The sequence below is a fragment of the Salmo salar genome, unplaced genomic scaffold (genome assembly GCF_965601325.2).
Source record: "Salmo salar unplaced genomic scaffold, fSalSal1 ptg000293l, whole genome shotgun sequence".
NCBI classification, from domain to species: domain Eukaryota; kingdom Metazoa; phylum Chordata; class Actinopteri; order Salmoniformes; family Salmonidae; genus Salmo; species Salmo salar.
Window position 1 is genome coordinate 860256 of NW_027675346.1, and position 19854 is coordinate 880109.

The window sequence follows — 19854 nt, forward strand, 5'->3', positions numbered from 1 at the left end:
ACTTTGACTATATATGTTGTAGCAAGAGATTGTTTCTCGCTTACGGCCATACCAGCCTGGGTACGCCCGATCTCGTCTGATCTCGGAAGCTAAGCAGGGTCGGGCCTGGTTAGTACTTGGATGGGAGACCGCCTGGGAATACCAGGTGCTGTAAGCATTTTGTCCACGAGGGTGTGCCCCTGCACTATTTCATCAGCAACACTGCCTTGTAGTAAGCATTTAATGATGAATTGACTAAATGCAGCTTCCTGCCTTTTTAATAGGATCAAATTTCCTTGTGTTTTCAATTAGCATCTGCCTTGTATTTATAAGACAAACAAGAATATTGTTGCTGAATGCAGCTTGTGTGTGCTTTGTGCTCCTTTGCCCTGTTCAAATGATGAAAGGAAATAAAGTTTGTATTTTATCCAACTACCTGTGCTAAAAAGTGATGGGAACAGTGTTTGTAATTTCTTCTACTTTTTCAGTGACACAAAGTTCAAGCTGCTTATCTAATTGGTGAAAATGCAATGTCTGTTTATCACACTCACTTTGACTATATATGTTGTAGCAAGAGATTGTTTCTCGCTTACGGCCATACCAGCCTGGGTACGCCCGATCTCGTCTGATCTCGGAAGCTAAGCAGGGTCGGGCCTGGTTAGTACTTGGATGGGAGACCGCCTGGGAATACCAGGTGCTGTAAGCATTTTGTCCACGAGGGTGTGCTCTTGCACTATTTCATCAGCAACACTGCCTTGTATTAAGCATTTAATGATGAATTGACTAAATGTCTGTTTTATCAGACTCACTTTGACTATATATGTTGTAGCAAGAGATTGTTTCTCGCTTACGGCCATAGCAGCCTGGGTACGCCCGATCTCGTCTGATCTCGGAAGCTAAGCAGGGTCGGGCCTGGTTAGTACTTGGATGGGAGACCGCCTGGGAATACCAGGTGCTGTAAGCATTTTGTCCACGAGGGTGTGCCCCTGCACTATTTCATCAGCAACACTGCCTTGTAGTAAGCATTTAATGATGAATTGACTAAATGCAGCTTCCTGCCTTTTTAATAGGATCAAATTTCCTTGTGTTTTCAATTAGCATCTGCCTTGTATTTATAAGACAAACAAGAATATTGTTGCTGAATGCAGCTTGTGTGTGCTTTGTGCTCCTTTGCCCTGTTCAAATGATGAAAGGAAATAAAGTTTGTATTTTATCCAACTACCTGTGCTAAAAAGTGATGGGAACAGTGTTTGTAATTTCTTCTACTTTTTCAGTGACACAAAGTTCAAGCTGCTTATCTAATTGGTGAAAATGCAATGTCTGTTTATCACACTCACTTTGACTATATATGTTGTAGCAAGAGATTGTTTCTCGCTTACGGCCATACCAGCCTGGGTACGCCCGATCTCGTCTGATCTCGGAAGCTAAGCAGGGTCGGGCCTGGTTAGTACTTGGATGGGAGACCGCCTGGGAATACCAGGTGCTGTAAGCATTTTGTCCACGAGGGTGTGCTCTTGCACTATTTCATCAGCAACACTGCCTTGTATTAAGCATTTAATGATGAATTGACTAAATGTCTGTTTTATCAGACTCACTTTGACTATATATGTTGTAGCAAGAGATTGTTTCTCGCTTACGGCCATAGCAGCCTGGGTACGCCCGATCTCGTCTGATCTCGGAAGCTAAGCAGGGTCGGGCCTGGTTAGTACTTGGATGGGAGACCGCCTGGGAATACCAGGTGCTGTAAGCATTTTGTCCACGAGGGTGTGCCCCTGCACTATTTCATCAGCAACACTGCCTTGTAGTAAGCATTTAATGATGAATTGACTAAATGCAGCTTCCTGCCTTTTTAATAGGATCAAATTTCCTTGTGTTTTCAATTAGCATCTGCCTTGTATTTATAAGACAAACAAGAATATTGTTGCTGAATGCAGCTTGTGTGTGCTTTGTGCTCCTTTGCCCTGTTCAAATGATGAAAGGAAATAAAGTTTGTATTTTATCCAACTACCTGTGCTAAAAAGTGATGGGAACAGTGTTTGTAATTTCTTCTACTTTTTCAGTGACACAAAGTTCAAGCTGCTTATCTAATTGGTGAAAATGCAATGTCTGTTTATCACACTCACTTTGACTATATATGTTGTAGCAAGAGATTGTTTCTCGCTTACGGCCATACCAGCCTGGGTACCCCCGATCTCGTCTGATCTCGGAAGCTAAGCAGGGTCGGGCCTGGTTAGTACTTGGATGGGAGACCGCCTGGGAATACCAGGTGCTGTAAGCATTTTGTCCACGAGGGTGTGCTCTTGCACTATTTCATCAGCAACACTGCCTTGTATTAAGCATTTAATGATGAATTGACTAAATGTCTGTTTTATCAGACTCACTTTGACTATATATGTTGTAGCAAGAGATTGTTTCTCGCTTACGGCCATACCAGCCTGGGTACGCCCGATCTCGTCTGATCTCGGAAGCTAAGCAGGGTCGGGCCTGGTTAGTACTTGGATGGGAGACCGCCTGGGAATACCAGGTGCTGTAAGCATTTTGTCCACGAGGGTGTGCCCCTGCACTATTTCATCAGCAACACTGCCTTGTAGTAAGCATTTAATGATGAATTGACTAAATGCAGCTTCCTGCCTTTTTAATAGGATCAAATTTCCTTGTGTTTTCAATTAGCATCTGCCTTGTATTTATAAGACAAACAAGAATATTGTTGCTGAATGCAGCTTGTGTGTGCTTTGTGCTCCTTTGCCCTGTTCAAATGATGAAAGGAAATAAAGTTTGTATTTTATCCAACTACCTGTGCTAAAAAGTGATGGGAACAGTGTTTGTAATTTCTTCTACTTTTTCAGTGACACAAAGTTCAAGCTGCTTATCTAATTGGTGAAAATGCAATGTCTGTTTATCACACTCACTTTGACTATATATGTTGTAGCAAGAGATTGTTTCTCGCTTACGGCCATACCAGCCTGGGTACCCCCGATCTCGTCTGATCTCGGAAGCTAAGCAGGGTCGGGCCTGGTTAGTACTTGGATGGGAGACCGCCTGGGAATACCAGGTGCTGTAAGCATTTTGTCCACGAGGGTGTGCTCTTGCACTATTTCATCAGCAACACTGCCTTGTATTAAGCATTTAATGATGAATTGACTAAATGTCTGTTTTATCAGACTCACTTTGACTATATATGTTGTAGCAAGAGATTGTTTCTCGCTTACGGCCATACCAGCCTGGGTACGCCCGATCTCGTCTGATCTCGGAAGCTAAGCAGGGTCGGGCCTGGTTAGTACTTGGATGGGAGACCGCCTGGGAATACCAGGTGCTGTAAGCATTTTGTCCACGAGGGTGTGCCCCTGCACTATTTCATCAGCAACACTGCCTTGTAGTAAGCATTTAATGATGAATTGACTAAATGCAGCTTCCTGCCTTTTTAATAGGATCAAATTTCCTTGTGTTTTCAATTAGCATCTGCCTTGTATTTATAAGACAAACAAGAATATTGTTGCTGAATGCAGCTTGTGTGTGCTTTGTGCTCCTTTGCCCTGTTCAAATGATGAAAGGAAATAAAGTTTGTATTTTATCCAACTACCTGTGGTAAAAAGTGATGGGAACAGTGTTTGTAATTTCTTCTACTTTTTCAGTGACACAAAGTTCAAGCTGCTTATCTAATTGGTGAAAATGCAATGTCTGTTTATCACACTCACTTTGACTATATATGTTGTAGCAAGAGATTGTTTCTCGCTTACGGCCATACCAGCCTGGGTACGCCCGATCTCGTCTGATCTCGGAAGCTAAGCAGGGTCGGGCCTGGTTAGTACTTGGATGGGAGACCGCCTGGGAATACCAGGTGCTGTAAGCATTTTGTCCACGAGGGTGTGCTCTTGCACTATTTCATCAGCAACACTGCCTTGTATTAAGCATTTAATGATGAATTGACTAAATGTCTGTTTTATCAGACTCACTTTGACTATATATGTTGTAGCAAGAGATTGTTTCTCGCTTACGGCCATACCAGCCTGGGTACGCCCGATCTCGTCTGATCTCGGAAGCTAAGCAGGGTCGGGCCTGGTTAGTACTTGGATGGGAGACCGCCTGGGAATACCAGGTGCTGTAAGCATTTTGTCCACGAGGGTGTGCCCCTGCACTATTTCATCAGCAACACTGCCTTGTAGTAAGCATTTAATGATGAATTGACTAAATGCAGCTTCCTGCCTTTTTAATAGGATCAAATTTCCTTGTGTTTTCAATTAGCATCTGCCTTGTATTTATAAGACAAACAAGAATATTGTTGCTGAATGCAGCTTGTGTGTGCTTTGTGCTCCTTTGCCCTGTTCAAATGATGAAAGGAAATAAAGTTTGTATTTTATCCAACTACCTGTGCTAAAAAGTGATGGGAACAGTGTTTGTAATTTCTTCTACTTTTTCAGTGACACAAAGTTCAAGCTGCTTATCTAATTGGTGAAAATGCAATGTCTGTTTATCACACTCACTTTGACTATATATGTTGTAGCAAGAGATTGTTTCTCGCTTACGGCCATACCAGCCTGGGTACGCCCGATCTCGTCTGATCTCGGAAGCTAAGCAGGGTCGGGCCTGGTTAGTACTTGGATGGGAGACCGCCTGGGAATACCAGGTGCTGTAAGCATTTTGTCCACGAGGGTGTGCTCTTGCACTATTTCATCAGCAACACTGCCTTGTATTAAGCATTTAATGATGAATTGACTAAATGTCTGTTTTATCAGACTCACTTTGACTATATATGTTGTAGCAAGAGATTGTTTCTCGCTTACGGCCATACCAGCCTGGGTACGCCCGATCTCGTCTGATCTCGGAAGCTAAGCAGGGTCGGGCCTGGTTAGTACTTGGATGGGAGACCGCCTGGGAATACCAGGTGCTGTAAGCATTTTGTCCACGAGGGTGTGCCCCTGCACTATTTCATCAGCAACACTGCCTTGTAGTAAGCATTTAATGATGAATTGACTAAATGCAGCTTCCTGCCTTTTTAATAGGATCAAATTTCCTTGTGTTTTCAATTAGCATCTGCCTTGTATTTATAAGACAAACAAGAATATTGTTGCTGAATGCAGCTTGTGTGTGCTTTGTGCTCCTTTGCCCTGTTCAAATGATGAAAGGAAATAAAGTTTGTATTTTATCCAACTACCTGTGCTAAAAAGTGATGGGAACAGTGTTTGTAATTTCTTCTACTTTTTCAGTGACACAAAGTTCAAGCTGCTTATCTAATTGGTGAAAATGCAATGTCTGTTTATCAGACTCACTTTGACTATATATGTTGTAGCAAGAGATTGTTTCTCGCTTACGGCCATACCAGCCTGGGTACGCCCGATCTCGTCTGATCTCGGAAGCTAAGCAGGGTCGGGCCTGGTTAGTACTTGGATGGGAGACCGCCTGGGAATACCAGGTGCTGTAAGCATTTTGTCCACGAGGGTGTGCTCTTGCACTATTTCATCAGCAACACTGCCTTGTATTAAGCATTTAATGATGAATTGACTAAATGTCTGTTTTATCAGACTCACTTTGACTATATATGTTGTAGCAAGAGATTGTTTCTCGCTTACGGCCATACCAGCCTGGGTACGCCCGATCTCGTCTGATCTCGGAAGCTAAGCAGGGTCGGGCCTGGTTAGTACTTGGATGGGAGACCGCCTGGGAATACCAGGTGCTGTAAGCATTTTGTCCACGAGGGTGTGCCCCTGCACTATTTCATCAGCAACACTGCCTTGTAGTAAGCATTTAATGATGAATTGACTAAATGCAGCTTCCTGCCTTTTTAATAGGATCAAATTTCCTTGTGTTTTCAATTAGCATCTGCCTTGTATTTATAAGACAAACAAGAATATTGTTGCTGAATGCAGCTTGTGTGTGCTTTGTGCTCCTTTGCCCTGTTCAAATGATGAAAGGAAATAAAGTTTGTATTTTATCCAACTACCTGTGCTAAAAAGTGATGGGAACAGTGTTTGTAATTTCTTCTACTTTTTCAGTGACACAAAGTTCAAGCTGCTTATCTAATTGGTGAAAATGCAATGTCTGTTTATCACACTCACTTTGACTATATATGTTGTAGCAAGAGATTGTTTCTCGCTTACGGCCATACCAGCCTGGGTACCCCCGATCTCGTCTGATCTCGGAAGCTAAGCAGGGTCGGGCCTGGTTAGTACTTGGATGGGAGACCGCCTGGGAATACCAGGTGCTGTAAGCATTTTGTCCACGAGGGTGTGCTCTTGCACTATTTCATCAGCAACACTGCCTTGTATTAAGCATTTAATGATGAATTGACTAAATGTCTGTTTTATCAGACTCACTTTGACTATATATGTTGTAGCAAGAGATTGTTTCTCGCTTACGGCCATACCAGCCTGGGTACGCCCGATCTCGTCTGATCTCGGAAGCTAAGCAGGGTCGGGCCTGGTTAGTACTTGGATGGGAGACCGCCTGGGAATACCAGGTGCTGTAAGCATTTTGTCCACGAGGGTGTGCCCCTGCACTATTTCATCAGCAACACTGCCTTGTAGTAAGCATTTAATGATGAATTGACTAAATGCAGCTTCCTGCCTTTTTAATAGGATCAAATTTCCTTGTGTTTTCAATTAGCATCTGCCTTGTATTTATAAGACAAACAAGAATATTGTTGCTGAATGCAGCTTGTGTGTGCTTTGTGCTCCTTTGCCCTGTTCAAATGATGAAAGGAAATAAAGTTTGTATTTTATCCAACTACCTGTGCTAAAAAGTGATGGGAACAGTGTTTGTAATTTCTTCTACTTTTTCAGTGACACAAAGTTCAAGCTGCTTATCTAATTGGTGAAAATGCAATGTCTGTTTATCACACTCACTTTGACTATATATGTTGTAGCAAGAGATTGTTTCTCGCTTACGGCCATACCAGCCTGGGTACCCCCGATCTCGTCTGATCTCGGAAGCTAAGCAGGGTCGGGCCTGGTTAGTACTTGGATGGGAGACCGCCTGGGAATACCAGGTGCTGTAAGCATTTTGTCCACGAGGGTGTGCTCTTGCACTATTTCATCAGCAACACTGCCTTGTATTAAGCATTTAATGATGAATTGACTAAATGTCTGTTTTATCAGACTCACTTTGACTATATATGTTGTAGCAAGAGATTGTTTCTCGCTTACGGCCATACCAGCCTGGGTACGCCCGATCTCGTCTGATCTCGGAAGCTAAGCAGGGTCGGGCCTGGTTAGTACTTGGATGGGAGACCGCCTGGGAATACCAGGTGCTGTAAGCATTTTGTCCACGAGGGTGTGCCCCTGCACTATTTCATCAGCAACACTGCCTTGTAGTAAGCATTTAATGATGAATTGACTAAATGCAGCTTCCTGCCTTTTTAATAGGATCAAATTTCCTTGTGTTTTCAATTAGCATCTGCCTTGTATTTATAAGACAAACAAGAATATTGTTGCTGAATGCAGCTTGTGTGTGCTTTGTGCTCCTTTGCCCTGTTCAAATGATGAAAGGAAATAAAGTTTGTATTTTATCCAACTACCTGTGGTAAAAAGTGATGGGAACAGTGTTTGTAATTTCTTCTACTTTTTCAGTGACACAAAGTTCAAGCTGCTTATCTAATTGGTGAAAATGCAATGTCTGTTTATCACACTCACTTTGACTATATATGTTGTAGCAAGAGATTGTTTCTCGCTTACGGCCATACCAGCCTGGGTACGCCCGATCTCGTCTGATCTCGGAAGCTAAGCAGGGTCGGGCCTGGTTAGTACTTGGATGGGAGACCGCCTGGGAATACCAGGTGCTGTAAGCATTTTGTCCACGAGGGTGTGCTCTTGCACTATTTCATCAGCAACACTGCCTTGTATTAAGCATTTAATGATGAATTGACTAAATGTCTGTTTTATCAGACTCACTTTGACTATATATGTTGTAGCAAGAGATTGTTTCTCGCTTACGGCCATACCAGCCTGGGTACGCCCGATCTCGTCTGATCTCGGAAGCTAAGCAGGGTCGGGCCTGGTTAGTACTTGGATGGGAGACCGCCTGGGAATACCAGGTGCTGTAAGCATTTTGTCCACGAGGGTGTGCCCCTGCACTATTTCATCAGCAACACTGCCTTGTAGTAAGCATTTAATGATGAATTGACTAAATGCAGCTTCCTGCCTTTTTAATAGGATCAAATTTCCTTGTGTTTTCAATTAGCATCTGCCTTGTATTTATAAGACAAACAAGAATATTGTTGCTGAATGCAGCTTGTGTGTGCTTTGTGCTCCTTTGCCCTGTTCAAATGATGAAAGGAAATAAAGTTTGTATTTTATCCAACTACCTGTGCTAAAAAGTGATGGGAACAGTGTTTGTAATTTCTTCTACTTTTTCAGTGACACAAAGTTCAAGCTGCTTATCTAATTGGTGAAAATGCAATGTCTGTTTATCACACTCACTTTGACTATATATGTTGTAGCAAGAGATTGTTTCTCGCTTACGGCCATACCAGCCTGGGTACGCCCGATCTCGTCTGATCTCGGAAGCTAAGCAGGGTCGGGCCTGGTTAGTACTTGGATGGGAGACCGCCTGGGAATACCAGGTGCTGTAAGCATTTTGTCCACGAGGGTGTGCTCTTGCACTATTTCATCAGCAACACTGCCTTGTATTAAGCATTTAATGATGAATTGACTAAATGTCTGTTTTATCAGACTCACTTTGACTATATATGTTGTAGCAAGAGATTGTTTCTCGCTTACGGCCATACCAGCCTGGGTACGCCCGATCTCGTCTGATCTCGGAAGCTAAGCAGGGTCGGGCCTGGTTAGTACTTGGATGGGAGACCGCCTGGGAATACCAGGTGCTGTAAGCATTTTGTCCACGAGGGTGTGCCCCTGCACTATTTCATCAGCAACACTGCCTTGTAGTAAGCATTTAATGATGAATTGACTAAATGCAGCTTCCTGCCTTTTTAATAGGATCAAATTTCCTTGTGTTTTCAATTAGCATCTGCCTTGTATTTATAAGACAAACAAGAATATTGTTGCTGAATGCAGCTTGTGTGTGCTTTGTGCTCCTTTGCCCTGTTCAAATGATGAAAGGAAATAAAGTTTGTATTTTATCCAACTACCTGTGCTAAAAAGTGATGGGAACAGTGTTTGTAATTTCTTCTACTTTTTCAGTGACACAAAGTTCAAGCTGCTTATCTAATTGGTGAAAATGCAATGTCTGTTTATCAGACTCACTTTGACTATATATGTTGTAGCAAGAGATTGTTTCTCGCTTACGGCCATACCAGCCTGGGTACGCCCGATCTCGTCTGATCTCGGAAGCTAAGCAGGGTCGGGCCTGGTTAGTACTTGGATGGGAGACCGCCTGGGAATACCAGGTGCTGTAAGCATTTTGTCCACGAGGGTGTGCTCTTGCACTATTTCATCAGCAACACTGCCTTGTATTAAGCATTTAATGATGAATTGACTAAATGTCTGTTTTATCAGACTCACTTTGACTATATATGTTGTAGCAAGAGATTGTTTCTCGCTTACGGCCATACCAGCCTGGGTACGCCCGATCTCGTCTGATCTCGGAAGCTAAGCAGGGTCGGGCCTGGTTAGTACTTGGATGGGAGACCGCCTGGGAATACCAGGTGCTGTAAGCATTTTGTCCACGAGGGTGTGCCCCTGCACTATTTCATCAGCAACACTGCCTTGTAGTAAGCATTTAATGATGAATTGACTAAATGCAGCTTCCTGCCTTTTTAATAGGATCAAATTTCCTTGTGTTTTCAATTAGCATCTGCCTTGTATTTATAAGACAAACAAGAATATTGTTGCTGAATGCAGCTTGTGTGTGCTTTGTGCTCCTTTGCCCTGTTCAAATGATGAAAGGAAATAAAGTTTGTATTTTATCCAACTACCTGTGCTAAAAAGTGATGGGAACAGTGTTTGTAATTTCTTCTACTTTTTCAGTGACACAAAGTTCAAGCTGCTTATCTAATTGGTGAAAATGCAATGTCTGTTTATCACACTCACTTTGACTATATATGTTGTAGCAAGAGATTGTTTCTCGCTTACGGCCATACCAGCCTGGGTACGCCCGATCTCGTCTGATCTCGGAAGCTAAGCAGGGTCGGGCCTGGTTAGTACTTGGATGGGAGACCGCCTGGGAATACCAGGTGCTGTAAGCATTTTGTCCACGAGGGTGTGCTCTTGCACTATTTCATCAGCAACACTGCCTTGTATTAAGCATTTAATGATGAATTGACTAAATGTCTGTTTTATCAGACTCACTTTGACTATATATGTTGTAGCAAGAGATTGTTTCTCGCTTACGGCCATACCAGCCTGGGTACGCCCGATCTCGTCTGATCTCGGAAGCTAAGCAGGGTCGGGCCTGGTTAGTACTTGGATGGGAGACCGCCTGGGAATACCAGGTGCTGTAAGCATTTTGTCCACGAGGGTGTGCCCCTGCACTATTTCATCAGCAACACTGCCTTGTAGTAAGCATTTAATGATGAATTGACTAAATGCAGCTTCCTGCCTTTTTAATAGGATCAAATTTCCTTGTGTTTTCAATTAGCATCTGCCTTGTATTTATAAGACAAACAAGAATATTGTTGCTGAATGCAGCTTGTGTGTGCTTTGTGCTCCTTTGCCCTGTTCAAATGATGAAAGGAAATAAAGTTTGTATTTTATCCAACTACCTGTGCTAAAAAGTGATGGGAACAGTGTTTGTAATTTCTTCTACTTTTTCAGTGACACAAAGTTCAAGCTGCTTATCTAATTGGTGAAAATGCAATGTCTGTTTATCACACTCACTTTGACTATATATGTTGTAGCAAGAGATTGTTTCTCGCTTACGGCCATACCAGCCTGGGTACGCCCGATCTCGTCTGATCTCGGAAGCTAAGCAGGGTCGGGCCTGGTTAGTACTTGGATGGGAGACCGCCTGGGAATACCAGGTGCTGTAAGCATTTTGTCCACGAGGGTGTGCTCTTGCACTATTTCATCAGCAACACTGCCTTGTATTAAGCATTTAATGATGAATTGACTAAATGTCTGTTTTATCAGACTCACTTTGACTATATATGTTGTAGCAAGAGATTGTTTCTCGCTTACGGCCATACCAGCCTGGGTACGCCCGATCTCGTCTGATCTCGGAAGCTAAGCAGGGTCGGGCCTGGTTAGTACTTGGATGGGAGACCGCCTGGGAATACCAGGTGCTGTAAGCATTTTGTCCACGAGGGTGTGCTCTTGCACTATTTCATCAGCAACACTGCCTTGTATTAAGCATTTAATGATGAATTGACTAAATGTCTGTTTTATCAGACTCACTTTGACTATATATGTTGTAGCAAGAGATTGTTTCTCGCTTACGGCCATACCAGCCTGGGTACGCCCGATCTCGTCTGATCTCGGAAGCTAAGCAGGGTCGGGCCTGGTTAGTACTTGGATGGGAGACCGCCTGGGAATACCAGGTGCTGTAAGCATTTTGTCCACGAGGGTGTGCCCCTGCACTATTTCATCAGCAACACTGCCTTGTAGTAAGCATTTAATGATGAATTGACTAAATGCAGCTTCCTGCCTTTTTAATAGGATCAAATTTCCTTGTGTTTTCAATTAGCATCTGCCTTGTATTTATAAGACAAACAAGAATATTGTTGCTGAATGCAGCTTGTGTGTGCTTTGTGCTCCTTTGCCCTGTTCAAATGATGAAAGGAAATAAAGTTTGTATTTTATCCAACTACCTGTGCTAAAAAGTGATGGGAACAGTGTTTGTAATTTCTTCTACTTTTTCAGTGACACAAAGTTCAAGCTGCTTATCTAATTGGTGAAAATGCAATGTCTGTTTATCACACTCACTTTGACTATATATGTTGTAGCAAGAGATTGGTTCTCGCTTACGGCCATACCAGCCTGGGTACGCCCGATCTCGTCTGATCTCGGAAGCTAAGCAGGGTCGGGCCTGGTTAGTACTTGGATGGGAGACCGCCTGGGAATACCAGGTGCTGTAAGCATTTTGTCCACGAGGGTGTGCTCTTGCACTATTTCATCAGCAACACTGCCTTGTATTAAGCATTTAATGATGAATTGACTAAATGTCTGTTTTATCAGACTCACTTTGACTATATATGTTGTAGCAAGAGATTGTTTCTCGATTACGGCCATACCAGCCTGGGTACGCCCGATCTCGTCTGATCTCGGAAGCTAAGCAGGGTCGGGCCTGGTTAGTACTTGGATGGGAGACCGCCTGGGAATACCAGGTGCTGTAAGCATTTTGTCCACGAGGGTGTGCTCTTGCACTATTTCATCAGCAACACTGCCTTGTATTAAGCATTTAATGATGAATTGACTAAATGTCTGTTTTATCAGACTCACTTTGACTATATATGTTGTAGCAAGAGATTGTTTCTCGCTTACGGCCATACCAGCCTGGGTACGCCCGATCTCGTCTGATCTCGGAAGCTAAGCAGGGTCGGGCCTGGTTAGTACTTGGATGGGAGACCGCCTGGGAATACCAGGTGCTGTAAGCATTTTGTCCACGAGGGTGTGCCCCTGCACTATTTCATCAGCAACACTGCTTTGTAGTAAGCATTTAATGATGAATTGACTAAATGCAGCTTCCTGCCTTTTTAATAGGATCAAATTTCCTTGTGTTTTCAATTAGCATCTGCCTTGTATTTATAAGACAAACAAGAATATTGTTGCTGAATGCAGCTTGTGTGTGCTTTGTGCTCCTTTGCCCTGTTCAAATGATGAAAGGAAATAAAGTTTGTATTTTATCCAACTACCTGTGCTAAAAAGTGATGGGAACAGTGTTTGTAATTTCTTCTACTTTTTCAGTGACACAAAGTTCAAGCTGCTTATCTAATTGGTGAAAATGCAATGTCTGTTTATCACACTCACTTTGACTATATATGTTGTAGCAAGAGATTGTTTCTCGCTTACGGCCATACCAGCCTGGGTACGCCCGATCTCGTCTGATCTCGGAAGCTAAGCAGGGTCGGGCCTGGTTAGTACTTGGATGGGAGACCGCCTGGGAATACCAGGTGCTGTAAGCATTTTGTCCACGAGGGTGTGCTCTTGCACTATTTCATCAGCAACACTGCCTTGTATTAAGCATTTAATGATGAATTGACTAAATGTCTGTTTTATCAGACTCACTTTGACTATATATGTTGTAGCAAGAGATTGTTTCTCGCTTACGGCCATAGCAGCCTGGGTACGCCCGATCTCGTCTGATCTCGGAAGCTAAGCAGGGTCGGGCCTGGTTAGTACTTGGATGGGAGACCGCCTGGGAATACCAGGTGCTGTAAGCATTTTGTCCACGAGGGTGTGCCCCTGCACTATTTCATCAGCAACACTGCCTTGTAGTAAGCATTTAATGATGAATTGACTAAATGCAGCTTCCTGCCTTTTTAATAGGATCAAATTTCCTTGTGTTTTCAATTAGCATCTGCCTTGTATTTATAAGACAAACAAGAATATTGTTGCTGAATGCAGCTTGTGTGTGCTTTGTGCTCCTTTGCCCTGTTCAAATGATGAAAGGAAATAAAGTTTGTATTTTATCCAACTACCTGTGCTAAAAAGTGATGGGAACAGTGTTTGTAATTTCTTCTACTTTTTCAGTGACACAAAGTTCAAGCTGCTTATCTAATTGGTGAAAATGCAATGTCTGTTTATCACACTCACTTTGACTATATATGTTGTAGCAAGAGATTGTTTCTCGCTTACGGCCATACCAGCCTGGGTACCCCCGATCTCGTCTGATCTCGGAAGCTAAGCAGGGTCGGGCCTGGTTAGTACTTGGATGGGAGACCGCCTGGGAATACCAGGTGCTGTAAGCATTTTGTCCACGAGGGTGTGCTCTTGCACTATTTCATCAGCAACACTGCCTTGTATTAAGCATTTAATGATGAATTGACTAAATGTCTGTTTTATCAGACTCACTTTGACTATATATGTTGTAGCAAGAGATTGTTTCTCGCTTACGGCCATACCAGCCTGGGTACGCCCGATCTCGTCTGATCTCGGAAGCTAAGCAGGGTCGGGCCTGGTTAGTACTTGGATGGGAGACCGCCTGGGAATACCAGGTGCTGTAAGCATTTTGTCCACGAGGGTGTGCCCCTGCACTATTTCATCAGCAACACTGCCTTGTAGTAAGCATTTAATGATGAATTGACTAAATGCAGCTTCCTGCCTTTTTAATAGGATCAAATTTCCTTGTGTTTTCAATTAGCATCTGCCTTGTATTTATAAGACAAACAAGAATATTGTTGCTGAATGCAGCTTGTGTGTGCTTTGTGCTCCTTTGCCCTGTTCAAATGATGAAAGGAAATAAAGTTTGTATTTTATCCAACTACCTGTGCTAAAAAGTGATGGGAACAGTGTTTGTAATTTCTTCTACTTTTTCAGTGACACAAAGTTCAAGCTGCTTATCTAATTGGTGAAAATGCAATGTCTGTTTATCACACTCACTTTGACTATATATGTTGTAGCAAGAGATTGTTTCTCGCTTACGGCCATACCAGCCTGGGTACCCCCGATCTCGTCTGATCTCGGAAGCTAAGCAGGGTCGGGCCTGGTTAGTACTTGGATGGGAGACCGCCTGGGAATACCAGGTGCTGTAAGCATTTTGTCCACGAGGGTGTGCTCTTGCACTATTTCATCAGCAACACTGCCTTGTATTAAGCATTTAATGATGAATTGACTAAATGTCTGTTTTATCAGACTCACTTTGACTATATATGTTGTAGCAAGAGATTGTTTCTCGCTTACGGCCATACCAGCCTGGGTACGCCCGATCTCGTCTGATCTCGGAAGCTAAGCAGGGTCGGGCCTGGTTAGTACTTGGATGGGAGACCGCCTGGGAATACCAGGTGCTGTAAGCATTTTGTCCACGAGGGTGTGCCCCTGCACTATTTCATCAGCAACACTGCCTTGTAGTAAGCATTTAATGATGAATTGACTAAATGCAGCTTCCTGCCTTTTTAATAGGATCAAATTTCCTTGTGTTTTCAATTAGCATCTGCCTTGTATTTATAAGACAAACAAGAATATTGTTGCTGAATGCAGCTTGTGTGTGCTTTGTGCTCCTTTGCCCTGTTCAAATGATGAAAGGAAATAAAGTTTGTATTTTATCCAACTACCTGTGGTAAAAAGTGATGGGAACAGTGTTTGTAATTTCTTCTACTTTTTCAGTGACACAAAGTTCAAGCTGCTTATCTAATTGGTGAAAATGCAATGTCTGTTTATCACACTCACTTTGACTATATATGTTGTAGCAAGAGATTGTTTCTCGCTTACGGCCATACCAGCCTGGGTACGCCCGATCTCGTCTGATCTCGGAAGCTAAGCAGGGTCGGGCCTGGTTAGTACTTGGATGGGAGACCGCCTGGGAATACCAGGTGCTGTAAGCATTTTGTCCACGAGGGTGTGCTCTTGCACTATTTCATCAGCAACACTGCCTTGTATTAAGCATTTAATGATGAATTGACTAAATGTCTGTTTTATCAGACTCACTTTGACTATATATGTTGTAGCAAGAGATTGTTTCTCGCTTACGGCCATACCAGCCTGGGTACGCCCGATCTCGTCTGATCTCGGAAGCTAAGCAGGGTCGGGCCTGGTTAGTACTTGGATGGGAGACCGCCTGGGAATACCAGGTGCTGTAAGCATTTTGTCCACGAGGGTGTGCCCCTGCACTATTTCATCAGCAACACTGCCTTGTAGTAAGCATTTAATGATGAATTGACTAAATGCAGCTTCCTGCCTTTTTAATAGGATCAAATTTCCTTGTGTTTTCAATTAGCATCTGCCTTGTATTTATAAGACAAACAAGAATATTGTTGCTGAATGCAGCTTGTGTGTGCTTTGTGCTCCTTTGCCCTGTTCAAATGATGAAAGGAAATAAAGTTTGTATTTTATCCAACTACCTGTGCTAAAAAGTGATGGGAACAGTGTTTGTAATTTCTTCTACTTTTTCAGTGACACAAAGTTCAAGCTGCTTATCTAATTGGTGAAAATGCAATGTCTGTTTATCACACTCACTTTGACTATATATGTTGTAGCAAGAGATTGTTTCTCGCTTACGGCCATACCAGCCTGGGTACGCCCGATCTCGTCTGATCTCGGAAGCTAAGCAGGGTCGGGCCTGGTTAGTACTTGGATGGGAGACCGCCTGGGAATACCAGGTGCTGTAAGCATTTTGTCCACGAGGGTGTGCTCTTGCACTATTTCATCAGCAACACTGCCTTGTATTAAGCATTTAATGATGAATTGACTAAATGTCTGTTTTATCAGACTCACTTTGACTATATATGTTGTAGCAAGAGATTGTTTCTCGCTTACGGCCATACCAGCCTGGGTACGCCCGATCTCGTCTGATCTCGGAAGCTAAGCAGGGTCGGGCCTGGTTAGTACTTGGATGGGAGACCGCCTGGGAATACCAGGTGCTGTAAGCATTTTGTCCACGAGGGTGTGCCCCTGCACTATTTCATCAGCAACACTGCCTTGTAGTAAGCATTTAATGATGAATTGACTAAATGCAGCTTCCTGCCTTTTTAATAGGATCAAATTTCCTTGTGTTTTCAATTAGCATCTGCCTTGTATTTATAAGACAAACAAGAATATTGTTGCTGAATGCAGCTTGTGTGTGCTTTGTGCTCCTTTGCCCTGTTCAAATGATGAAAGGAAATAAAGTTTGTATTTTATCCAACTACCTGTGCTAAAAAGTGATGGGAACAGTGTTTGTAATTTCTTCTACTTTTTCAGTGACACAAAGTTCAAGCTGCTTATCTAATTGGTGAAAATGCAATGTCTGTTTATCAGACTCACTTTGACTATATATGTTGTAGCAAGAGATTGTTTCTCGCTTACGGCCATACCAGCCTGGGTACGCCCGATCTCGTCTGATCTCGGAAGCTAAGCAGGGTCGGGCCTGGTTAGTACTTGGATGGGAGACCGCCTGGGAATACCAGGTGCTGTAAGCATTTTGTCCACGAGGGTGTGCTCTTGCACTATTTCATCAGCAACACTGCCTTGTATTAAGCATTTAATGATGAATTGACTAAATGTCTGTTTTATCAGACTCACTTTGACTATATATGTTGTAGCAAGAGATTGTTTCTCGCTTACGGCCATACCAGCCTGGGTACGCCCGATCTCGTCTGATCTCGGAAGCTAAGCAGGGTCGGGCCTGGTTAGTACTTGGATGGGAGACCGCCTGGGAATACCAGGTGCTGTAAGCATTTTGTCCACGAGGGTGTGCCCCTGCACTATTTCATCAGCAACACTGCCTTGTAGTAAGCATTTAATGATGAATTGACTAAATGCAGCTTCCTGCCTTTTTAATAGGATCAAATTTCCTTGTGTTTTCAATTAGCATCTGCCTTGTATTTATAAGACAAACAAGAATATTGTTGCTGAATGCAGCTTGTGTGTGCTTTGTGCTCCTTTGCCCTGTTCAAATGATGAAAGGAAATAAAGTTTGTATTTTATCCAACTACCTGTGCTAAAAAGTGATGGGAACAGTGTTTGTAATTTCTTCTACTTTTTCAGTGACACAAAGTTCAAGCTGCTTATCTAATTGGTGAAAATGCAATGTCTGTTTATCACACTCACTTTGACTATATATGTTGTAGCAAGAGATTGTTTCTCGCTTACGGCCATACCAGCCTGGGTACGCCCGATCTCGTCTGATCTCGGAAGCTAAGCAGGGTCGGGCCTGGTTAGTACTTGGATGGGAGACCGCCTGGGAATACCAGGTGCTGTAAGCATTTTGTCCACGAGGGTGTGCTCTTGCACTATTTCATCAGCAACACTGCCTTGTATTAAGCATTTAATGATGAATTGACTAAATGTCTGTTTTATCAGACTCACTTTGACTATATATGTTGTAGCAAGAGATTGTTTCTCGCTTACGGCCATACCAGCCTGGGTACGCCCGATCTCGTCTGATCTCGGAAGCTAAGCAGGGTCGGGCCTGGTTAGTACTTGGATGGGAGACCGCCTGGGAATACCAGGTGCTGTAAGCATTTTGTCCACGAGGGTGTGCCCCTGCACTATTTCATCAGCAACACTGCCTTGTAGTAAGCATTTAATGATGAATTGACTAAATGCAGCTTCCTGCCTTTTTAATAGGATCAAATTTCCTTGTGTTTTCAATTAGCATCTGCCTTGTATTTATAAGACAAACAAGAATATTGTTGCTGAATGCAGCTTGTGTGTGCTTTGTGCTCCTTTGCCCTGTTCAAATGATGAAAGGAAATAAAGTTTGTATTTTATCCAACTACCTGTGCTAAAAAGTGATGGGAACAGTGTTTGTAATTTCTTCTACTTTTTCAGTGACACAAAGTTCAAGCTGCTTATCTAATTGGTGAAAATGCAATGTCTGTTTATCACACTCACTTTGACTATATATGTTGTAGCAAGAGATTGTTTCTCGCTTACGGCCATACCAGCCTGGGTACGCCCGATCTCGTCTGATCTCGGAAGCTAAGCAGGGTCGGGCCTGGTTAGTACTTGGATGGGAGACCGCCTGGGAATACCAGGTGCTGTAAGCATTTTGTCCACGAGGGTGTGCTCTTGCACTATTTCATCAGCAACACTGCCTTGTATTAAGCATTTAATGATGAATTGACTAAATGTCTGTTTTATCAGACTCACTTTGACTATATATGTTGTAGCAAGAGATTGTTTCTCGCTTACGGCCATACCAGCCTGGGTACGCCCGATCTCGTCTGATCTCGGAAGCTAAGCAGGGTCGGGCCTGGTTAGTACTTGGATGGGAGACCGCCTGGGAATACCAGGTGCTGTAAGCATTTTGTCCACGAGGGTGTGCTCTTGCACTATTTCATCAGCAACACTGCCTTGTATTAAGCATTTAATGATGAATTGACTAAATGTCTGTTTTATCAGACTCACTTTGACTATATATGTTGTAGCAAGAGATTGTTTCTCGCTTACGGCCATACCAGCCTGGGTACGCCCGATCTCGTCTGATCTCGGAAGCTAAGCAGGGTCGGGCCTGGTTAGTACTTGGATGGGAGACCGCCTGGGAATACCAGGTGCTGTAAGCATTTTGTCCACGAGGGTGTGCTCTTGCACTATTTCATCAGCAACACTGCCTTGTATTAAGCATTTAATGATGAATTGACTAAATGTCTGTTTTATCAGACTCACTTTGACTATATATGTTGTAGCAAGAGATTGTTTCTCGCTTACGGCCATACCAGCCTGGGTACGCCCGATCTCGTCTGATCTCGGAAGCTAAGCAGGGTCGGGCCTGGTTAGTACTTGGATGGGAGACCGCCTGGGAATACCAGGTGCTGTAAGCATTTTGTCCACGAGGGTGTGCCCCTGCACTATTTCATCAGCAACACTGCTTTGTAGTAAGCATTTAATGATGAATTGACTAAATGCAGCTTCCTGCCTTTTTAATAGGATCAAATTTCCTTGTGTTTTCAATTAGCATCTGCCTTGTATTTATAAGACAAACAAGAATATTGTTGCTGAATGCAGCTTGTGTGTGCTTTGTGCTCCTTTGCCCTGTTCAAATGATGAAAGGAAATAAAGTTTGTATTTTATCCAACTACCTGTGCTAAAAAGTGATGGGAACAGTGTTTGTAATTTCTTCTACTTTTTCAGTGACACAAAGTTCAAGCTGCTTATCTAATTGGTGAAAATGCAATGTCTGTTTATCACACTCACTTTGACTATATATGTTGTAGCAAGAGATTGTTTCTCGCTTACGGCCATACCAGCCTGGGTACGCCCGATCTCGTCTGATCTCGGAAGCTAAGCAGGGTCGGGCCTGGTTAGTACTTGGATGGGAGACCGCCTGGGAATACCAGGTGCTGTAAGCATTTTGTCCACGAGGGTGTGCTCTTGCACTATTTCATCAGCAACACTGCCTTGTATTAAG

At 43.2% G+C, this 19854-nt stretch overlaps 52 non-coding genes across 52 annotated transcripts; all 52 read left to right on the top strand.

Moving 5' to 3' along the window:
* Positions 1–38: 38 nt before the first annotated feature.
* LOC145871977 (5S ribosomal RNA) lies at positions 39–157 on the top strand. The gene has a single exon (XR_014387608.1). It is a non-coding gene; the product is annotated as a 5S ribosomal RNA (ribosomal RNA).
* A 409-nt stretch (positions 158–566) lies between these two features.
* LOC145871979 (5S ribosomal RNA) lies at positions 567–685 on the top strand. The gene has a single exon (XR_014387610.1). It is a non-coding gene; the product is annotated as a 5S ribosomal RNA (ribosomal RNA).
* A 139-nt stretch (positions 686–824) lies between these two features.
* On the top strand, positions 825–943 carry LOC145868809 (5S ribosomal RNA). The gene has a single exon (XR_014384805.1). It is a non-coding gene; the product is annotated as a 5S ribosomal RNA (ribosomal RNA).
* A 409-nt stretch (positions 944–1352) lies between these two features.
* Positions 1353–1471, top strand: LOC145871980 (5S ribosomal RNA). The gene has a single exon (XR_014387611.1). It is a non-coding gene; the product is annotated as a 5S ribosomal RNA (ribosomal RNA).
* A 139-nt stretch (positions 1472–1610) lies between these two features.
* Positions 1611–1729, top strand: LOC145868810 (5S ribosomal RNA). The gene has a single exon (XR_014384806.1). It is a non-coding gene; the product is annotated as a 5S ribosomal RNA (ribosomal RNA).
* Positions 1730–2138: 409 nt separating this feature from the next.
* Positions 2139–2257, top strand: LOC145874892 (5S ribosomal RNA). Its single transcript, XR_014390526.1, has one exon. It is a non-coding gene; the product is annotated as a 5S ribosomal RNA (ribosomal RNA).
* Positions 2258–2396: 139 nt separating this feature from the next.
* Positions 2397–2515, top strand: LOC145871981 (5S ribosomal RNA). Its single transcript, XR_014387612.1, has one exon. It is a non-coding gene; the product is annotated as a 5S ribosomal RNA (ribosomal RNA).
* Positions 2516–2924: 409 nt separating this feature from the next.
* Positions 2925–3043, top strand: LOC145874893 (5S ribosomal RNA). The gene has a single exon (XR_014390527.1). It is a non-coding gene; the product is annotated as a 5S ribosomal RNA (ribosomal RNA).
* Positions 3044–3182: 139 nt separating this feature from the next.
* On the top strand, positions 3183–3301 carry LOC145871982 (5S ribosomal RNA). The gene has a single exon (XR_014387613.1). It is a non-coding gene; the product is annotated as a 5S ribosomal RNA (ribosomal RNA).
* A 409-nt stretch (positions 3302–3710) lies between these two features.
* Positions 3711–3829, top strand: LOC145871983 (5S ribosomal RNA). Its single transcript, XR_014387615.1, has one exon. It is a non-coding gene; the product is annotated as a 5S ribosomal RNA (ribosomal RNA).
* Positions 3830–3968: 139 nt separating this feature from the next.
* Positions 3969–4087, top strand: LOC145871984 (5S ribosomal RNA). Its single transcript, XR_014387616.1, has one exon. It is a non-coding gene; the product is annotated as a 5S ribosomal RNA (ribosomal RNA).
* A 409-nt stretch (positions 4088–4496) lies between these two features.
* Positions 4497–4615, top strand: LOC145871985 (5S ribosomal RNA). Its single transcript, XR_014387617.1, has one exon. It is a non-coding gene; the product is annotated as a 5S ribosomal RNA (ribosomal RNA).
* Positions 4616–4754: 139 nt separating this feature from the next.
* Positions 4755–4873, top strand: LOC145871986 (5S ribosomal RNA). The gene has a single exon (XR_014387618.1). It is a non-coding gene; the product is annotated as a 5S ribosomal RNA (ribosomal RNA).
* A 409-nt stretch (positions 4874–5282) lies between these two features.
* LOC145871987 (5S ribosomal RNA) lies at positions 5283–5401 on the top strand. Its single transcript, XR_014387619.1, has one exon. It is a non-coding gene; the product is annotated as a 5S ribosomal RNA (ribosomal RNA).
* A 139-nt stretch (positions 5402–5540) lies between these two features.
* Positions 5541–5659, top strand: LOC145871988 (5S ribosomal RNA). Its single transcript, XR_014387620.1, has one exon. It is a non-coding gene; the product is annotated as a 5S ribosomal RNA (ribosomal RNA).
* A 409-nt stretch (positions 5660–6068) lies between these two features.
* On the top strand, positions 6069–6187 carry LOC145874894 (5S ribosomal RNA). The gene has a single exon (XR_014390528.1). It is a non-coding gene; the product is annotated as a 5S ribosomal RNA (ribosomal RNA).
* A 139-nt stretch (positions 6188–6326) lies between these two features.
* LOC145871990 (5S ribosomal RNA) lies at positions 6327–6445 on the top strand. The gene has a single exon (XR_014387622.1). It is a non-coding gene; the product is annotated as a 5S ribosomal RNA (ribosomal RNA).
* Positions 6446–6854: 409 nt separating this feature from the next.
* On the top strand, positions 6855–6973 carry LOC145874895 (5S ribosomal RNA). The gene has a single exon (XR_014390529.1). It is a non-coding gene; the product is annotated as a 5S ribosomal RNA (ribosomal RNA).
* A 139-nt stretch (positions 6974–7112) lies between these two features.
* On the top strand, positions 7113–7231 carry LOC145871991 (5S ribosomal RNA). Its single transcript, XR_014387623.1, has one exon. It is a non-coding gene; the product is annotated as a 5S ribosomal RNA (ribosomal RNA).
* Positions 7232–7640: 409 nt separating this feature from the next.
* On the top strand, positions 7641–7759 carry LOC145871992 (5S ribosomal RNA). The gene has a single exon (XR_014387624.1). It is a non-coding gene; the product is annotated as a 5S ribosomal RNA (ribosomal RNA).
* Positions 7760–7898: 139 nt separating this feature from the next.
* Positions 7899–8017, top strand: LOC145871993 (5S ribosomal RNA). The gene has a single exon (XR_014387625.1). It is a non-coding gene; the product is annotated as a 5S ribosomal RNA (ribosomal RNA).
* A 409-nt stretch (positions 8018–8426) lies between these two features.
* On the top strand, positions 8427–8545 carry LOC145871994 (5S ribosomal RNA). Its single transcript, XR_014387626.1, has one exon. It is a non-coding gene; the product is annotated as a 5S ribosomal RNA (ribosomal RNA).
* A 139-nt stretch (positions 8546–8684) lies between these two features.
* On the top strand, positions 8685–8803 carry LOC145871995 (5S ribosomal RNA). The gene has a single exon (XR_014387627.1). It is a non-coding gene; the product is annotated as a 5S ribosomal RNA (ribosomal RNA).
* A 409-nt stretch (positions 8804–9212) lies between these two features.
* On the top strand, positions 9213–9331 carry LOC145871996 (5S ribosomal RNA). Its single transcript, XR_014387628.1, has one exon. It is a non-coding gene; the product is annotated as a 5S ribosomal RNA (ribosomal RNA).
* A 139-nt stretch (positions 9332–9470) lies between these two features.
* Positions 9471–9589, top strand: LOC145871997 (5S ribosomal RNA). The gene has a single exon (XR_014387629.1). It is a non-coding gene; the product is annotated as a 5S ribosomal RNA (ribosomal RNA).
* Positions 9590–9998: 409 nt separating this feature from the next.
* Positions 9999–10117, top strand: LOC145871998 (5S ribosomal RNA). The gene has a single exon (XR_014387630.1). It is a non-coding gene; the product is annotated as a 5S ribosomal RNA (ribosomal RNA).
* Positions 10118–10256: 139 nt separating this feature from the next.
* Positions 10257–10375, top strand: LOC145871999 (5S ribosomal RNA). Its single transcript, XR_014387631.1, has one exon. It is a non-coding gene; the product is annotated as a 5S ribosomal RNA (ribosomal RNA).
* Positions 10376–10784: 409 nt separating this feature from the next.
* LOC145872001 (5S ribosomal RNA) lies at positions 10785–10903 on the top strand. The gene has a single exon (XR_014387633.1). It is a non-coding gene; the product is annotated as a 5S ribosomal RNA (ribosomal RNA).
* Positions 10904–11042: 139 nt separating this feature from the next.
* On the top strand, positions 11043–11161 carry LOC145872002 (5S ribosomal RNA). Its single transcript, XR_014387634.1, has one exon. It is a non-coding gene; the product is annotated as a 5S ribosomal RNA (ribosomal RNA).
* A 139-nt stretch (positions 11162–11300) lies between these two features.
* On the top strand, positions 11301–11419 carry LOC145872003 (5S ribosomal RNA). The gene has a single exon (XR_014387635.1). It is a non-coding gene; the product is annotated as a 5S ribosomal RNA (ribosomal RNA).
* Positions 11420–11828: 409 nt separating this feature from the next.
* Positions 11829–11947, top strand: LOC145872004 (5S ribosomal RNA). Its single transcript, XR_014387636.1, has one exon. It is a non-coding gene; the product is annotated as a 5S ribosomal RNA (ribosomal RNA).
* Positions 11948–12086: 139 nt separating this feature from the next.
* On the top strand, positions 12087–12205 carry LOC145867516 (5S ribosomal RNA). The gene has a single exon (XR_014383509.1). It is a non-coding gene; the product is annotated as a 5S ribosomal RNA (ribosomal RNA).
* A 139-nt stretch (positions 12206–12344) lies between these two features.
* LOC145872005 (5S ribosomal RNA) lies at positions 12345–12463 on the top strand. The gene has a single exon (XR_014387637.1). It is a non-coding gene; the product is annotated as a 5S ribosomal RNA (ribosomal RNA).
* Positions 12464–12872: 409 nt separating this feature from the next.
* LOC145872006 (5S ribosomal RNA) lies at positions 12873–12991 on the top strand. Its single transcript, XR_014387638.1, has one exon. It is a non-coding gene; the product is annotated as a 5S ribosomal RNA (ribosomal RNA).
* A 139-nt stretch (positions 12992–13130) lies between these two features.
* LOC145868811 (5S ribosomal RNA) lies at positions 13131–13249 on the top strand. The gene has a single exon (XR_014384807.1). It is a non-coding gene; the product is annotated as a 5S ribosomal RNA (ribosomal RNA).
* A 409-nt stretch (positions 13250–13658) lies between these two features.
* Positions 13659–13777, top strand: LOC145874896 (5S ribosomal RNA). Its single transcript, XR_014390530.1, has one exon. It is a non-coding gene; the product is annotated as a 5S ribosomal RNA (ribosomal RNA).
* Positions 13778–13916: 139 nt separating this feature from the next.
* LOC145872007 (5S ribosomal RNA) lies at positions 13917–14035 on the top strand. Its single transcript, XR_014387639.1, has one exon. It is a non-coding gene; the product is annotated as a 5S ribosomal RNA (ribosomal RNA).
* Positions 14036–14444: 409 nt separating this feature from the next.
* On the top strand, positions 14445–14563 carry LOC145874898 (5S ribosomal RNA). The gene has a single exon (XR_014390532.1). It is a non-coding gene; the product is annotated as a 5S ribosomal RNA (ribosomal RNA).
* A 139-nt stretch (positions 14564–14702) lies between these two features.
* Positions 14703–14821, top strand: LOC145872008 (5S ribosomal RNA). Its single transcript, XR_014387640.1, has one exon. It is a non-coding gene; the product is annotated as a 5S ribosomal RNA (ribosomal RNA).
* Positions 14822–15230: 409 nt separating this feature from the next.
* LOC145872009 (5S ribosomal RNA) lies at positions 15231–15349 on the top strand. Its single transcript, XR_014387641.1, has one exon. It is a non-coding gene; the product is annotated as a 5S ribosomal RNA (ribosomal RNA).
* A 139-nt stretch (positions 15350–15488) lies between these two features.
* On the top strand, positions 15489–15607 carry LOC145872010 (5S ribosomal RNA). Its single transcript, XR_014387642.1, has one exon. It is a non-coding gene; the product is annotated as a 5S ribosomal RNA (ribosomal RNA).
* A 409-nt stretch (positions 15608–16016) lies between these two features.
* LOC145872012 (5S ribosomal RNA) lies at positions 16017–16135 on the top strand. Its single transcript, XR_014387644.1, has one exon. It is a non-coding gene; the product is annotated as a 5S ribosomal RNA (ribosomal RNA).
* Positions 16136–16274: 139 nt separating this feature from the next.
* Positions 16275–16393, top strand: LOC145872013 (5S ribosomal RNA). The gene has a single exon (XR_014387645.1). It is a non-coding gene; the product is annotated as a 5S ribosomal RNA (ribosomal RNA).
* A 409-nt stretch (positions 16394–16802) lies between these two features.
* LOC145872014 (5S ribosomal RNA) lies at positions 16803–16921 on the top strand. Its single transcript, XR_014387646.1, has one exon. It is a non-coding gene; the product is annotated as a 5S ribosomal RNA (ribosomal RNA).
* Positions 16922–17060: 139 nt separating this feature from the next.
* Positions 17061–17179, top strand: LOC145872015 (5S ribosomal RNA). Its single transcript, XR_014387647.1, has one exon. It is a non-coding gene; the product is annotated as a 5S ribosomal RNA (ribosomal RNA).
* Positions 17180–17588: 409 nt separating this feature from the next.
* Positions 17589–17707, top strand: LOC145872016 (5S ribosomal RNA). Its single transcript, XR_014387648.1, has one exon. It is a non-coding gene; the product is annotated as a 5S ribosomal RNA (ribosomal RNA).
* A 139-nt stretch (positions 17708–17846) lies between these two features.
* Positions 17847–17965, top strand: LOC145872017 (5S ribosomal RNA). Its single transcript, XR_014387649.1, has one exon. It is a non-coding gene; the product is annotated as a 5S ribosomal RNA (ribosomal RNA).
* A 409-nt stretch (positions 17966–18374) lies between these two features.
* Positions 18375–18493, top strand: LOC145872018 (5S ribosomal RNA). The gene has a single exon (XR_014387650.1). It is a non-coding gene; the product is annotated as a 5S ribosomal RNA (ribosomal RNA).
* Positions 18494–18632: 139 nt separating this feature from the next.
* LOC145872019 (5S ribosomal RNA) lies at positions 18633–18751 on the top strand. Its single transcript, XR_014387651.1, has one exon. It is a non-coding gene; the product is annotated as a 5S ribosomal RNA (ribosomal RNA).
* A 139-nt stretch (positions 18752–18890) lies between these two features.
* On the top strand, positions 18891–19009 carry LOC145872020 (5S ribosomal RNA). The gene has a single exon (XR_014387652.1). It is a non-coding gene; the product is annotated as a 5S ribosomal RNA (ribosomal RNA).
* A 139-nt stretch (positions 19010–19148) lies between these two features.
* On the top strand, positions 19149–19267 carry LOC145872021 (5S ribosomal RNA). The gene has a single exon (XR_014387653.1). It is a non-coding gene; the product is annotated as a 5S ribosomal RNA (ribosomal RNA).
* Positions 19268–19676: 409 nt separating this feature from the next.
* On the top strand, positions 19677–19795 carry LOC145872023 (5S ribosomal RNA). Its single transcript, XR_014387655.1, has one exon. It is a non-coding gene; the product is annotated as a 5S ribosomal RNA (ribosomal RNA).
* The last annotated feature ends 59 nt before the right edge of the window (positions 19796–19854 follow it).